The 9,100-nt window shown below is 43.0% G+C and overlaps 1 protein-coding gene across 2 annotated transcripts in view; it reads right to left on the reverse strand.

Moving 5' to 3' along the window:
• Positions 1-7,472, reverse strand: part of fstl5 (follistatin-like 5) — a 163,176-nt gene extending 155,704 nt beyond the window's left edge. For both annotated transcript variants that reach the window (XM_058049613.1, XM_058049606.1), the window contains exon 1: positions 7,149-7,472. The gene's annotated coding sequence lies outside the window, so the exon portion shown is untranslated. The remainder of the gene's footprint in view (positions 1-7,148) is intronic.
• Positions 7,473-9,100: the final 1,628 nt, after the last annotated feature.

Raw genomic sequence — 9,100 nt, forward strand, 5'->3', positions numbered from 1 at the left:
CGGGAAAGCAGCAGAATTATTAGTGCTTAACTTTTTGTACAGTTGCCAGAGTGCAAGTTGTGTTCAGAGATGATTTTAGATGACTCCAAATTGTCCATAGGTATGAATGTGAGTGTGAATGGTTGTTTGTCTATATGTGCCCTGTGATTGGCTGGCCACCAGTCCAGGGTGTACACTGCCTCTCACCCGAAGACAGCTGGGATAGGCTCCAGCACCCCCTACGGCCCTCATGAGGATAAGAGGTAGAAAATGAATGAATGTTGTGTTGTTTTGGAGCTGCCGGGCTCCCGGAGCAGGAGGGGATAGAAAAGAAAAATCAAAGAACACACAGTAACAAACAGGAGTACGCAGCCTCTTGCCTGAAGAGAGCTGGGATAGGCTCCAGCACCCCTGCGACCCTTGTGAGGATAAGTAGTAACTGACATAGGAATGGAACTTGTAGGTAATCCAAGGACTTCCTGTATTCTTCTAGTTGTTCCATACAGCAGAATTGTGACGTTTGTGCTGTGTTAACAAGATAAGTCAACATGTGACAAAGGCAAGTTGGCATCTATACGGTCCACCCTACAACCGTTTACGACTCTCCCTGCAAGCTGGAGCGTTGGCTTTTCCTCTTTAATTTATGGAGCGCTCCAAATGCATTGTAAGTACACTCTGCAAGGGGGGGGGGGGGAAATTCCTGGCAGCGGCACAAGGCTAACGATCATTATGTAACGTGACGGATGTGATGTGCTGCACTGTGCCCTCCACAATGTTGTCACACTCGGCCACGAGGGTGTCCGACAACCGGGCCGCCACCACCGCCATTAAGATGCAACGCATGGCCGGACCGCCTCTACGCTCACCTTCCACTGCGTTCCCCGCCACACAGATGGCAAATACCGGCGCTATTATCTCAGCCGTGCTTTTAATTCCACTACGCCGGGATCTGTGCCTCACCGAAAATAAACGCTGGACTGCCATTTCATCAAATGAAAATGACATTTCACATGTTTTAATTAGAAGAAACTGGCACTTGGCTCCATGAAGGACGGAGGAAAATAAAACCAGTCCATTGCTGACGGGACCACTCCAGCTTATTGGCTCACATATCAATTACAATAATCCCGAAAAACTGGAAGCAGGTTTAATTAAAAAGCGTCACTGGCGGAATGGAAAATGCAACAATCCATCCTTAAATATCAAAAGACCACAAAGTAGTCAACACAGGTCCAAACAGCTGGAACAGCTGCAGCTGTAGGTAGCCTCCCTCTTCCCCCCACAAGATGGCGGTAGCTGCAATTGAAGTTTCATGGTTATCTACCTCTGCATGCACTTTAAAATGTTACTGCTCACCGTGAGTGTGAAACTGTCCTACTGTTGTTTGCAATGAACCAATCAGCGCACTTTGCTTTTTGTTGTTGTTACAACATTGGTTCTGTTGCAGCGGTTTTTGTACATCCCAGTTTTTGTATAATTTTGTACACTGTCTCAAGTATTGTACATCCATTTAGTAGCCCTGTACGGAGAGTTGCCACAATTAATCCATTATCAAATTAGGAAACAACTATTTTGATATTCCATTAATCTAATGTGTTTTCATTTCCTTAGTCATCCATTAAAGCAGACCTATTATCTTTGTGTGTCAGGCAACACAAACCATGTATGTAAATCCAATGAATCCATTTAGCCAAAAATGTTAACACAAAACATGTTTTTATAGTTTTAAAATTCAATTTTGACATGCAGAAAACAATTGCCTATAAAAATGAAATGCCTATAAATACATACAATGATGAATGAAAGGGATAACTGGTTGTTTTTACCTTCACTGAAGACGTGATTGTTGCCGTGACGGGAAACAGGGAGGTGGTTGATCTTACTGCAACATTGTGTCTTTGGAAACAGTGCATATACAATTGTTACATGTATGTAAAACTATAAAACCAAGTTTTGAGTTAACATTTTTAAAGTCCACCACTGGTTAAATCATTGACGGTTGACATTATGTGAGCTAGCTAGTAGGATGCTAACAAGGAAGAGATGTTTTGTGATCAGAAATACATTAAGGTTGCCATTATGTGAGCTATTTAGTAGGATGCTAACAAGGAAGGGACATTTCGTGATAGCAAATACATTAAGGTTGTCATTTTGTGAGCTAGCTAGTAGGATGCTAACAAGGAGGGTACATTTTGTGATCGGAAATACATTAAGGTTGCCATTTGTGAGCTAGCTAGTAGGATGCTAACAAGGAGGGGACATTTTGTGATAGAAAATACATTAAGGTTGCCATTTTGTGAGCTAGCTAATAGGATGCTAACAAGGAGGGGACATTTTGTGATAGAAAATACATTAAGGTTGCCAATTTGTGAGCTAGCTAATAGGATGCTAACAAGGAAGGGACATTTTGTGATCAGAAATACATTAAGGTTGCGATTTTGTGAGCAAGCTCGTAGGATTCTAACAAGGAAGGGACATTTTGTGATCGGAAATACATTAAGATTGCCATTTTGTGAGCTAGCTCGTAGAATGTTAACAAGGAGGGGACATTTTGTGATCGCAAATATATTAAGGTTGCCATTGTGAGCTAGCTAATAGGATGCTAACAAGGAAGGGATGTTTTGTGATAGGAAATACCCAGCTGGACTCATGCAGTGTACTAAAAACACTAGATATGCGCCATATTGTACGTATACGTTAACCGGAGAATGAACGCAAACCAAGGTAAAATGTGGTGTAAATGTTCAATGTTAATGGAAAAAAAACATCACCAGGATGGATGCTAACTGAGGTTGCAATGTGGTAGTCCTTATGTCCACCACAGAGTACATAAATGTACATAAGCTATCTTTTTCACCTCTCTCCACAGCCCAACTTTATTGAAATAAGGCTATGAAACGATTGACAATTGTAAAGGTCTTCCTGCTATTCTTCACGGGAGGTCCTGGAAAGACAGTTGATGGAGGAGGAATGAATAAATGAGTGAAAAAATAATCCACCAAGTCAAAATCAACCCACTATATATTCATCATGGTATGAAATGAAAACAAGTGAATAGGAAACTCAGGTAAGCAATCACTTCTCCCACAAGCTGATGAATGATAAGCAGTATGCCTTGCCAGCCAAGCCTACGGAGCCAAATCGCCCTGGCTGGCAAGGAGAGGGGGGGGGGTTTGGCTGGAAAGCTCGTTATGCCATTTTTTTTTAATCATCACTATTTAGAAATTAGATGGCATGCGGCGTGAATCATGATTGCAGGTTTTCTTCCCATTTTTTGGTGCAGCCGCGGTGTTTTTGTCCTTCATGCTGACTGAGTCTGACTTGTGTTGTTGGTCTTTCTTCCTCCTTCCTTAAAACAAAAGGTCATTTTGGCAGCTATTCACCGACACATCTGGAATTTGATGGCACATGTTTTAACATTCCAACAGCGAACACTGAAGACCCGCGTCCTCCCATTTAGGCCGCCCTCCATCTGCCAAAAAAAAAAAGCCGCCTTTGGAGTCCACCCAGCCTTGACTTGAAAAGTGCCTTGTTCAGCTCGTCTCTATTAAACGACTTTTCGGCAATAACAGTCCGACAATCCACTCAGAGTTCCATCTTGATGCGGAGTGAAGAAGGTCATGCTTCACAAATCCGTTTGAAGACAAAGACTCTGAGACTGCGGCAGCGGACTGATCCGCTAAACGGAGAGGGAGCTAAAATGTTGCTTTATTGCAGAAGGAGAGACACAAATTAAACATGCTAATGTCTGCCTTGTTTGTTTGCCTCCAGCAGTACTGGGAAAAAGTGTAAAATGCGACACAGCGCAGCGGCCCAGCTCACCACAAGAGAAGTCACCCTCCATCATATCAAGGCCGCTGGAGAGAAAACCAACCCCACCAAAAAATACACAGGTATATTTCAGCTATAGGGCTCTGGTACCCAGAGAGGTAGCATAACATTATATCATATTTACATGCTAATTAGACAATTAAACACATTTAATGTTCACAGGTGACCCCACTGAGCTGCTGGAGAGCTCAAGCTGGCCAGGTAAGAGCTCTCAGGGGACGTTTGTAGAAGTAAATAGTGTATAAATGGAACAGAGGGGCCCATTAAAACAGCACCAAGTTGCACCGCTAGAGTCTTTTGCGCTGTAACGAGCGCGTCGCCCCGCAAAGACAGGAAGCGCCGGCAAATATGGTGAGGATTTATGTAGGGTCAATGACAAAAAAGTATAATGTCCCATTATAGGGCAAGAAAGCCCACAGGAGGTCGGTCAGAATGATGACATTTGTTTCAACCACCTGAGGCGGGCAGTGCGCAGAAAAAGTAAAGAAAACTGTGGACCAACAAATATCCACAAGCAAGATGTCGCCTACTTCTCACCTAGAACTTGAAAATATCATTTAAAACTTCTAAAACATCTGATCCAAAAGTAGAAGAAACTTCCACAATCCAATCAAAAACACAGTCATAAATTAAAGCACATGTTAACACAAGTCAAAGATCCTCTATATTACAGGAGCGCTCTGCTGTGTTTAAGGATTAACTGCATAAACGCGAATCAAAGATCCTCTATATTCTATTTTTCAAGAGCTACTACCAAAATGCTTGTCAAAGATCCTCCACATGCTGTTTTTAAAGACCTACTGCAAAAATGATTGTGAAAGATCCTCCTTGTTCTGTTTTTAAGAACCTACTGCAAAAGTACTGGTCAAAGAACCTCAATATGCTGCTTTTAAGGACCTACTGCAAAAACGCTAGTCAAAGATCCTCCATACGCTGTTTTTAAAGAGCTACAGTAAAAATGTTGGTCAAAGATCTCCCAGTTGCTATTGTTAAGGCAAAAACGCAAATCAAAGATCCTCTATATTCTATTTTTAAAGAGCTCCTACAAAAATGCTTGTCAAAGATCCTCCACATGCTGTTTTTAAAGACCTACTGCAAAAATGATCGTGAAAAACCCTCCTTATTCTGTTTTTAAGAACCTACTGCAAAAGTACTGGTCAAAGATCCTAAATATGCTGCTTTTAAGGACCTACTGCAAAAAACCCTAGTCAAAGATCCTCCATACACTGTTTTTAAGGAGCTACAGCAAAAATGTTGGTCAAAGAACTCCGAGTTGTTATTGTTAAGGATCTACTGCAAAAATGTTGGTCAAAGATCCTCTATATGCTGTTTTTAATGACGTACCGCATGCAAAAATGTTAGTCAACGATCCTCCTTATTCTGTTTTTAAGAACATACTGCAAAAGTACTGGTCAAGGATCCTCCTTATGCTGTTTTTAAGAACCTAGTGCAAAAGTAAGGGTCAAAGATCCTCTATATGCTGTTTTAAAGGGCCTACTGCAAGCGGTAGTGAAAGATTGTCCATATGCTGCTTTTAAGGACCTACTGCAAAAACGCTAGTCAAAGATCGATACGCTGCTTTTAAGGAGCTACTGCAAAAATGTTGGTCAAAGATCTCCCAGTTGTTGTTATTGTTAAGGATCGACTGCAAAAATGTTGGTCAAACATCCTCCATATGCTGTTTTTAAGGCCGTACTACATGCAAAAATGCTAATCAAAGATCTTTCATGTGGTATTTTTTAAAGACCTACTGTAAAAACGCTAGTCAAAGATCCTTCTTATGCTCTTTTTAAGGACCTACTGCATGCAAAAATGCCCCAAATTGCCCAAGTTTAATGGACGATAGTGTATGAGATGTTCATTAGACAACTTCAGGAAGTTCATGTTGTTCTTTAAGAACCAATTATAAAAACATTTGTCAAAGATCCTTTATATGCTGTAATGGAGGACCTACTGCAAATGTTACTTCCTAGTTTTGAAGTGAACTTATGGACTGGGCCAGACTATACTATACTATACTATACTATACTATATCATAATTATTTATGGTATGAAGGGATGAGCAACACTGCACTATAAGTTACTGAGCACTTTACTGTCACCTGAATGCATCATCCATACAATCTATAGTCTCATTTGTAGCAAAAGCTGCCAGAGGGAGCGCATACCGGCCCATGGAGGCCATACTACAACCTGCGGCTCAATAATGCTTTGGCTTTCCATCCATGGTTTTAAATCAACAGCATTGAGTGTGTGACCTCCGAATCAGGTCAAGTTCCCTGAGCAAAGTTGCGCGGCGGAGCGTGTTGAAAGCAACTTATCGTTGTCAACGCGGCGAGGGAGGCTGTCAGGGTTGCAGTAAAGTTGTCGGAGTCGTCTTGTCTATCTGGTCGGGAGAGTGTTTAAAAAAACATGCACAAGGGCGGACAAAAAAACGAGAAAACACTCACACTGATGCACACTTTTTATATCTTTCAATGCCATTGAATATGATATGATGCTCATTGATGAATGTGTGTTATTTGAGTTGTATTGTACAGGGCTCAACTCTTTTCTACGGGATCTCATTAGAGTGCACAGGTGTACCTAATGGAGTGGCCAGTCAATGCATACAGTCGGCAGCCAGCCTAGTTGCTGCTCCAAATGGAAAATCCATTAATGAGTGCAGCCCGGGAAGAAGAATAACGGATTCTCATTGGCAGAGCAACAGGAAATAGATTGTGTGCACTGGTTTTTGCCAGGGGATGATTAAATAATAATAATAATAATTTGAAAACTGTCAGAGTGCATAAATATGCATTTAGGTCTATTTCCCGTGCTCTTGCTTGGGGATGATATTCTCCCTGAGTCGTATCCTTAGCAGAAGTTAATCTGCTTTATAGGTCCAGGGTCCAACTCCATCTGCTGCAACTATTAAATTAAAAGTACCCCCCCACCCACCCACCCAAAAAAAAATAATAAATCCCACCAGTAAAACAACACAATTAAAGTGACCGTGCAACACATCCTCACTTGGACCAGAAGCCTACAAAAACGAGGAGGATAAAAACCAAAGTCTAATCCCTGTACTAGAAAAAAACGGTGTCACTCAAGGATTAGCGTGCACGGCAACACGCACACTCACACACACACACACAAAGTAGTGTTGATAATTTAAGGCTGAGGTGGCGTCGTGCTGCAAAGACAAGTGGCGCAATTGCCACAAACATCACCAGATTATTTCACTCCCTAGGAAGCAGATGGATTAACGACCGAGATTAAAAGATCATTTCTGAGCTCCAAACTCCCCGCAGACTTTGCACACAGCCAACAAAAACAACAAACATTTGTCTCCGTACCTTTACGTCCACGCGTGGGGGTTCCAGAGAAGAAATAATCCACACGCGTTTTGTGTGCAAAGTGCAAGAAAGGCAATCCGAGTGATAATCTCCCTTTTAGTTTAACAACGGAGGCGCGTCCGCGGGAGTGGAAGTTTGCGGCCAAATGGAGACGGTTAATCCGCGCTGGAAGCGTCACGCGTGGAGGACAGAAGAAGAGAAAAAAAGAAGGAGGAAGAAGAAGTGGAGTCGAGCACCACGGCGGAGTGGACAGCTCCCTCCGAGTAGCAGCGATCTCACCTCGGCCGCGCTCGGCTCGCTTGTGAGGGAGGAACGCACAACTCACCTCCACGCGCGTCCCCGCGAGATTTCCCTACAGTCGCGAGAGAGAGAGCGAGAGCGAGAGAGAGAGAGAGAGAGAGAGCGACAGAGAGCGGAGCCAATCGGAAAAACAGAAGAGGTGGATGATACTACAATGTTACTACAATCGATACCAAATAAATACACGGCCCATATCAACAACACTAATACTTTTTACTTGAACGAAGATGACTACTACAATATCCATAACCATTGTCCATAAATTCTTATCTCCTTGTGACAAAACGGGTTTTATTATTAAAAAATAATGAATAAAAAATACCTGAAATTTCAACTTAATTGTGATTAATTAGCAAACATTTCACGCTCATAGCAGCAGGGCTGCACGGTAGCCAAGTGGTTAGCTCGCAGGCCTCACAGCTAGGAGACCAGGGTTCAACCCTCGGCCATCTCTGTGTGGAGTTTGCATGTTCTCCCCATCCATGCGTGGGTTTTCTCCGGGTACTCCGGCTTCCTCCCACATTCCAAAAACATGCTAGGTTAATTAGCGACTCCAAATTGTCCATAGGTATGAATGTGAGTGTGAATGGTTGTTTGTCTATATGTGCCCTGTGATTGGCTGGCGACCAGTCCAGGGTGTACCCCACCTCTCGCCGGAAGACAGCTGGGATAGGCTCCAGCACCCCCCGCGACCCTCGTGAGGATAAGCGGTAGAAAATGAATGAATGAATGAATGTTTTGTTGTTTTGGAGCAGGAGGGGATAGAAAAGAAAAAAACAAAGAACACACAAAAACAAACAGGAGTACATTCCCAAATGTCTATGATGGTTATAAAAGATGCTTTTTCCTCGTGAGGAAAAGCGGTAGAAAATGAACGAATGATGAACGCCTATAGCAAGTAAACAAATACGGTCAAAAACTGTTGGCATTAACATCTGTGGCTGTAGGCAACCTCCCATGTAGTTTTTTAATCAACTCCCCAAAATAGCAGTCGCTGAATTTGAAGTATCCAGCCGCTTTATCTTGCTCTGCGTCCGCTTTAAAATGTCAGCTCCCTACGGCTATCACAACATCGGTTCTGTTGCTGCGGTGTGATGCAATATTGGTACCTAGTAGATACACACAAGGATGTACACTATGCCGCTGAGCTGTGTTGTGTTACTACTCGCCACAAGGGGGCACTCGTGAGCACAAAGAAGCCGCTCATGCACATGCTAATGCAAACTAAATGAGCTTCCACTGCTGACATTATCTGCAAGTGTGCGACAAAATGAAGTCATGACAGTGTGATTCATCGAGGACAAACACAACGGGTGGACGATGGGTTGGGGGGTGGGGGGTGTATTCCCTTGACATTCGACGCACGACTCTGGGAGATTACGTGGTGGCATCTGTGCTTATAAACAAGCCACACGCCTCTAATTTGTCATGCCTACAATTACTGTGCCGCATGCTAATTGAAGGAGATGTTTTCTTATGCAAAGTTGGTGTGTCGTGCGTGTGTGTGTGTGTGTTTGTGTGTGACTGTAATGGATGGTGACACGTCGTACAAGGATCTTGAGCAGGAGCCGGCTCACACAGACGTGATGCGCGACCGCTTTGCTATTTCCATTAAGTGTTAAAGTGTTGGCAGCAGGACCAGATTGTGGTGT

Source organism: Doryrhamphus excisus, chromosome 2 (assembly GCF_030265055.1).
Source record: "Doryrhamphus excisus isolate RoL2022-K1 chromosome 2, RoL_Dexc_1.0, whole genome shotgun sequence".
Classification (NCBI taxonomy): Eukaryota; Metazoa; Chordata; class Actinopteri; order Syngnathiformes; family Syngnathidae; genus Doryrhamphus; species Doryrhamphus excisus.